This window comes from Gastrolobium bilobum, unplaced genomic scaffold, assembly GCF_033153095.1.
Source record: "Gastrolobium bilobum isolate Gb01-03AN ecotype WA unplaced genomic scaffold, APGP_CSIRO_Gbil_v1 utg73972, whole genome shotgun sequence".
In the NCBI taxonomy this organism is placed as follows: domain Eukaryota; kingdom Viridiplantae; phylum Streptophyta; class Magnoliopsida; order Fabales; family Fabaceae; genus Gastrolobium; species Gastrolobium bilobum.
In genome coordinates this window covers 48,972-56,061 of record NW_026895437.1, presented here as the reverse complement: position 1 = coordinate 56,061, position 7,090 = coordinate 48,972, and the positions used below count along the sequence as shown (strand labels likewise).

Here is a 7,090-nt window from a genome sequence, read left to right as displayed (position 1 = left end):
ACAAACATGGCTGATCACAATAATAACAATGAAGAGATTGCTCTTGAACAAAACTTCAGAGCTCTGGCTGCTCCCTCAAGGAACAAACCAGAAAGAGGAGTAATCCTCCCCCATGTAGCTCCCAATTTTGAATTAAAATCCATCATGTTTAACATGATCAGGGAGGTTAGAGCCTTCAATGGACTCCCTGCAGAAGATCCTTACACACACCTCACCAATTTTCAAGATATTTGTGATAATTTCAGAACTGAGGGTGTGACAGAAGAGAGTATGAGAATGGGGTTGTTCCCTCACTCTTTGGGCTCAAAAGCCAAAATCTGGATGAAGTCCCTCACCCCTGGATCCATACACTCATGGGAAGAACTCTCTAACAAGTTCATAGAGAGATTTCTCCCTATGTCTCGTCAAGCTGATGTTAGAGCTGAGCTATCTAACTTCAGAATTTTTTATGGAGAAAATCTCTATGAAGCATGGGAGAGATATAAGGACATCATCAGGAAATGTCCAAACCATGAGGTGGAGAAATGGGGAATTTTACAGTCTTTCTATAAAGGGATTGATCATACTTCTCAATCACATTTAGATTTTGCTACAGGAGGATACTTTTTCACAAGAACTCTTGAATCCAGATACGAAATAATAGAAGGTACTGTAAAAAGATGTCTCCAATGGCCACTAGAAAGAATGAGCCTGTGAGGAAGCCAGGCATGCTAGAATTAGACAAGCAAACTACCATGAAAGCCCAACTGGCTGCACTAATGAATGAGGTGAAGAATCTGAAAACTGACCAAGAACAACCAAGAATGGGAGTCTTACAACTTACAGCCACTGAGAGTGAACCATGCTCATCATGTGGTGATCATCATGATTCAACAGACTTCCCATCTACAGCCTTGGTATGTTATGCAAAAAAATTTGGGAACAGAAACTTCACCTAGGCCAGGGACAATTGTAACAGCCTGTTACATACCGGTAATGTTATCATTACATATAGTATTAAGCGCAGTTACAATCACAGTCATTGAGTTAATTAAATTACAGAAAAACTTTTTCTTTTATTAAATCCTTATAGTTAAACATTAACCATTTTCATAATCAATTAAAAACAACATCGTAATTGTAAGTGCAAAACTCGTGGAAGCATAAAACTTATTTATTATAACCCCTCTAAGCAATACCATTAACTCTAGGTTATAAAAACACTTATTTTCAAAATTTACACTGTGATAATCGATTACCCTTCTTGAGGTAATCGATTACCAAAATCCCAGAATAAGGCAGTAGCTCAATTTGGGCTCCCCTGTTTTGGGTAATCGATTACCTTGATATAGGTAATCGATTACTGAACTGGGTAGCCGATTACCTATAAAAAGTAATCGATTACCTTGATCATAGTGGCTCAATTTTTGCGTCCCCTGTTTCAGGTAATTGATTACCAATGAAAAGTAATCGATTACCCTTCTGTAAAAATGACAGATGACAATATTTAAAACACAAAATGGGTTATGTTTTCTACCCTTCACACTTTACTACTAAATATACTACTTACACAAGGATTAATGTAGGCCCTAGGCCCTTCCATCATACATATTCATTATCCAATGTTTCGATTACAATGGTTACCAATACCATAGCCATTTTAAACATCAAATGGTCTATTTACAACACAATGTCTCCAAATGCCTTTAAGCACCAAATATGTGGCCATGGAAAAGTCCCATGCTCACTCAAAATATCAATACAAATCATAGGCATCATTGTACAACAACTACATAGACTTATAATCTAGTCATGAACACCCAAAAGCATGGCAATAATAACATGCAATATGTTCATGATCTAAGTCCAAAACACTAAATGTAATGCTATGTGCATCAAATAATACTACTCCAAAATGCCATGCCCTCCATATGCACATCATGCTCAAACTTCTCTAAGAGGGCCTCTTGCCCAATGGTCCTCCATGCTCACCATAACCTGAAATGATGTCCCCAAACGCGGGCTGAGATATACAAATATATCTCAGTAAACCAAGGGTACTAGAGGATCACTCCACCCCATGGCTCACTCAATGTGCAACAATAAACATCATGAATAATGTATAACATACACAATCACAACCAACTGGGCTCAAATCCAAGAACATCCAAACAAGAATTTTGTTCAATGACCCCATCATATAACTCCCGGGAAATTTCCTGGTGCCTCTCCCATGGATGAGACGACCCCATGGCAAAACCCAACTGGAACTCTTCATGAGCCCTATCCAACGGAAGTCCCACGTTTGGATCATCCTAGTACCGCTCCCAGAGTCGACCCCATGGCAAAACTCGACTGGAATCCCCAAAAGATATCTCCAGCGAAAGTCCAAACCACACACATCTACTGGCCAGAGATCACAGACATGTCACACAAATCAAGTAACAATGCATGATCATACAATTTCACACAATGTCAAAAGCACACAATACCCAACCACAACCTTCCACCAGGTGTGGTGGAGCACACAAGGGAATAAACCCAACTTCCAAAGGTTTACCTCAACTCCAATAGTAATGCTCCTCACGTAAGCTCCAAGCTTAGTCCGTTTCTATCACGTCCGTGAGAGGCAACCTATATGATCAAATAATAATGATCAACAATCAATTGCAAACCATCAATCAATTTCACAATAATTATAACCAATTATAGCCATTTAGGCCTAATGGCCCTCTCATAATTAATTCAACTACCTCAACCACATGAATCGTCAAACTAATTCACCAATCCACCAATTATGCACTAAAGCATCAACCATTGCCTAAACCATATTTTCACATCATTTTCCCTCCAACCATACTATGGTTCGAATTCCTCAAGGAAGTACTCTACAAGGCTTTTAATCCAATTCAACACTCACACATATCATACAATCCGATTATTAACTCATATCCATGCACCACAACTCAATTATTCAATTACACAACACACCAATTTCATAAAGTATTGAAATCTCATCACAAAATTTTCGAAGTTATCCAACAATTTCACCAATAATTTTTATGAGTTTAATCACTCTAACACATCATTCTAAGCCACTTTTATCTAATATACATTTTCAATTTGAGCTCTCTAACTACATCAATCCATATACACATGCTTTAGGTCACCAATTTCAAATCCACCAAATTAAACACCTACAAGTAGAGCTACTCATCAAGAATTAAGGCCAAGGGCTCCTCCACACAATACCCAAGCAATGGCTTGAGCAACAACTCCAAGAACACCTATTTTCCTCCAAATTTTCGTGGAAGTGGGTGATGATTTTCTCCCAAAATAATGAGTTTCAAGAGTGGAGAATGGTATGGTTGGATTTAGAATGTCATTTACTTAAACTTTGATGTGCAACACTTTGGCATTTGAAGAGGATTTGATGATGTTTTGGTTGGAAGAAAGTTTGAACTCAATCTTTGTCCATGGAAGAGAATGCTATGGGTTGGAGAAGGAAGAGAGGAGAGAGAAGATTAGATTTTGTGAGTTTGGTGGCTTCGAAACACTTAAATCACTTAAAGTGGGTCCCACACGTCATTTAATTTTCTTGATTCACCCAATTTAATCCACAAATTCATAACCTGCGTATTTTTCTCGTTCACATCATATTTTTACTTCCTAAAAATACTGATCATATTTTCACGCTTATTGGTACAATTATACCGCAGTATTTTACACTGGTAAAATCATTATTCATCAAATTTTTTGAAACTTGCCTATCCACTCGATTTTTCGTCCTGAATCCATTTTTGGCATTATTTTTATCATTTGAGACCTTCTACTCAATTTTTCATGCTTAGGGTTACGTGTTTGGTAAATTACCATTTTGCTCTTTTTTACGTATTTTGGCCTTAATTTCCAAATTTTCACTAATCCTACCCTTTTAATCAACATTATCATATATAATTATACATTTGAAAATATGAGGTGTTATAACAATCAACATGCAGGACGCAACAATAACCAGAATTCTGGAGGCACCATAGCGAAAGATCAGAACCATAACCCTCAATGGAGACCATCCATGAACCAGAGACCATACAACAATCAGCAACAATACCAACAAGGTAGCAGCATAGAAAATGGAGCATATGACCAACAGAGAAGAACCAATTATGCTCTGTTCTCCAGAGATGACCAACACATCAATACCTTGGAAAATTATGTCAAGGAATATGTTACCAGGAACGATGTTGTAGTCAGAAACATTGAATCTCACCTGGGAGAGATAAGTGCTAGCCTCAACACCAGAACACCAGGAAGCTGCCAGGGGACACTGAAGTTCCCTCAACATCTTCACTAGAAGAATGAGAGGTAAGTAACATGTCTAGCTAAAGACAATAAACTAAGCACTGATTGGAATGCAACCCAGTGGTTACATTTGTTCTGTAACAAGAACAAAGTTTTGGGGTGGTTAAACTTAACCACAGAGCTCCCAAAAAGAGAGGGAACGTCTAATGTTCACCTCTAATCCAAATAATTGAAATACATTCGGTAGTAAAAACATAGTTTTGGGGTGGTTCAATAACCACACACACCCATATTTATCTTCAATATATATATATATATATATATATATATATATATATATAATATAATATAATATAATATAATCATTATATGTACATAACATTTCTTTTTGCTTTAATTAAATATTTCTGTATTTTATGTTTTGCAATTCTTTAGTCCATGATAGATATTAGATATTCATATTGTTATTTATTAGTAAATTATATAATTTCTTTTTGGAAAAATATTAGATTTAGTAATGACTAAGGGAGGGGAACGTTCCCTGAGCGTAAGAGATAGGGATGAAAGGGACATATGTCCCTGCTGAGTCATTCAAATATGTGCAGCCGTTATCAAATCTGCACTCATTGCAGATTTTGAAAACGTGCCCTGCAAAAGCAACTGTCCCCTCAGCCATTAATACAACTGTTCCCCTTCTCTTTCTCTCTCTCCCCATGATCATGAACTAAACCGTTCCAACTCCTCAAACCATCATCAACGGTTGAATACCACTAACCCCTGATCACTCGTTTCGTAATGTTCCCCCTCCACTACTTCTTCAACTGCCTTTCTTTAACCTCCACGTCCTGAAAAACTCCTCAGTTTCCCTCCTCTGCATGCTTATTTAAACTCTTCTCTTCTCTTTCTCAAGCTTTATCATTCCCTTGCTAACTTAGAAACTTTTGCTCTTCATCACCCTTCTCTGCATTTTGCCCTAACCTTTCCTTCGTCTATAACCATGACTAGACTCTCAGTAACCATCACCCCTGTGGCTAGCTATGACCAGGAACCCGAAATCACTGAAGAGAATGCGTCTCTCTATCCAGAGAGGAACATTTTCTTAAAAGACAAAGCCTTTTTGCCTTCCTTCGTGTAGAAAGCTTTAAGCAAACTTAAATGGACCTGGTTTGCCACAGACGCACGAAAGTTCTACCCTTCCTTGGTGGTTGAATTCTTGTACCATGCAAAGAGACTGCCCCAAGGGTACAAAGTTGATGAGGTAATTGTGAGAGGGAAGAAGGTCTCATTCTCCCCTAAAGCCATCAAGGAGGTACTCCACCTTCCAACCATAACCAAATGTCCATACACTGAGTATATAGAGAAAAGAGAAAACCCTGAGTTCTTGCTAGAAATGAAGAACTTAATCACCATTGGTGAACCTGTCTATGCTAAAGGAGCCCTTTCTAAGGGCAGTGTGAGGGACGAAGCCAGATTCTGGGCTTTGTTTGCCAACACCAACCTCACCCCCTCAACCCACGATGCCACTGTCAAGTGGGCATTGCAGATGCAAATATACTGCATCATGAAGAATATCCTCATTGATGCAATACCCCTCATTCATGGCAGCCTGAAAAAAAAGATCAGGAAAACCACCATCTGCCTTCCTTGCCTGATTACAAAGCTCTGTCTCAGAGCTGGTGTAACCACTTCAGAAGATGAAGACCTAGTGATAGGGTCTGTCATCGATTTCAAAACATGGAATGGTCTGAGGAGCACCTACATTGAGACAAACCTTCTATACCTCAGAGATCACAACATCAGGCATGATATTGATGAAGTAGAGGGCCCTGAGGCCCAACAGAAGAAAACCATGAAGGCTGCACCTTCAAAATCTGTAACCACTTCCTCAGCCACCAGGGCTGCAAAATCCGTTCCCCCACCCACCAATGTAAAGAAAGAAGCCCCTGCTGCTACTGAGAACAAGAAGGGCAAGAAAACTCCTCCTAAATCTCCTACCAAAGCACCCCCAGAAAGGGAGAATGATCTAGTCAGAGGCTGAAAAGGGCATTCATCAGCACCAAAAGACCAGAGGGAGCCACCTCTGAGAAGCCTATCACCCTCTCTGACAAGGAGGAGGACAATGAAGACAATGAGCCCATTTCAAAGAGGCTGAAGAAGGGAGGAGCATCAAGACCTCAACCAGCTACTAGGGAAACGTCCCCAAGTAGCTCTGAAACATCTGAGTCCTCTGACGTTCTGTCCCCCCAGCATCACCTTCTCATTTTTCACCACCACCACAACAACCCTCTCCTGGGCAACAACAAGGAGAGGGGATTAAAGAAACAGAAGCAGCACCTGCTGCAGAAAAACAAGTGGCTGAGCAAGAGGCTCAGCCACAGAAAAGAATTGACAAAGGAAAGGGGATTGCTATCGATCCCCCTAAAAAGGAAAAACCAATTGTTCCCAGGAAAATCAGCTTGGGGGGACCACTCTCTTATGCCATTAACTGTCCTGATACTACTGGGGATGAGGCCCTGGCTAGGGCTCTGACAAAAGAAGAGGGACTTAAAGTTCCTCTACTGATGGAGGAACAGATTACAACAGTCCACTCTACCTCAAAAACAAAGGAGGTAGAGCTCAGGCAGGCACCTGTTGAAGAACCTCCAGCTTCTGATAACAACAAGAAGAAGAAGCCAGTCTCTCCCACTCCAGCAATTCCCCTTGCAGCAAGGAAAAAATCCTAAATAGGAATTGCTGAAATTTTTGAAATGATAGGAAGAAAGATGAAGAAGCTGCTGCCTGAAGAACCATTCGTTCCTCAAATTTATAT

The 7,090-nt window shown here is 39.7% G+C and overlaps 1 pseudogene; it reads right to left on the bottom strand.

The window, feature by feature from the left end:
• Positions 1–432: 432 nt before the first annotated feature.
• On the bottom strand, positions 433–518 carry LOC133311239 (small nucleolar RNA R71; annotated as a pseudogene).
• Positions 519–7,090: the final 6,572 nt, after the last annotated feature.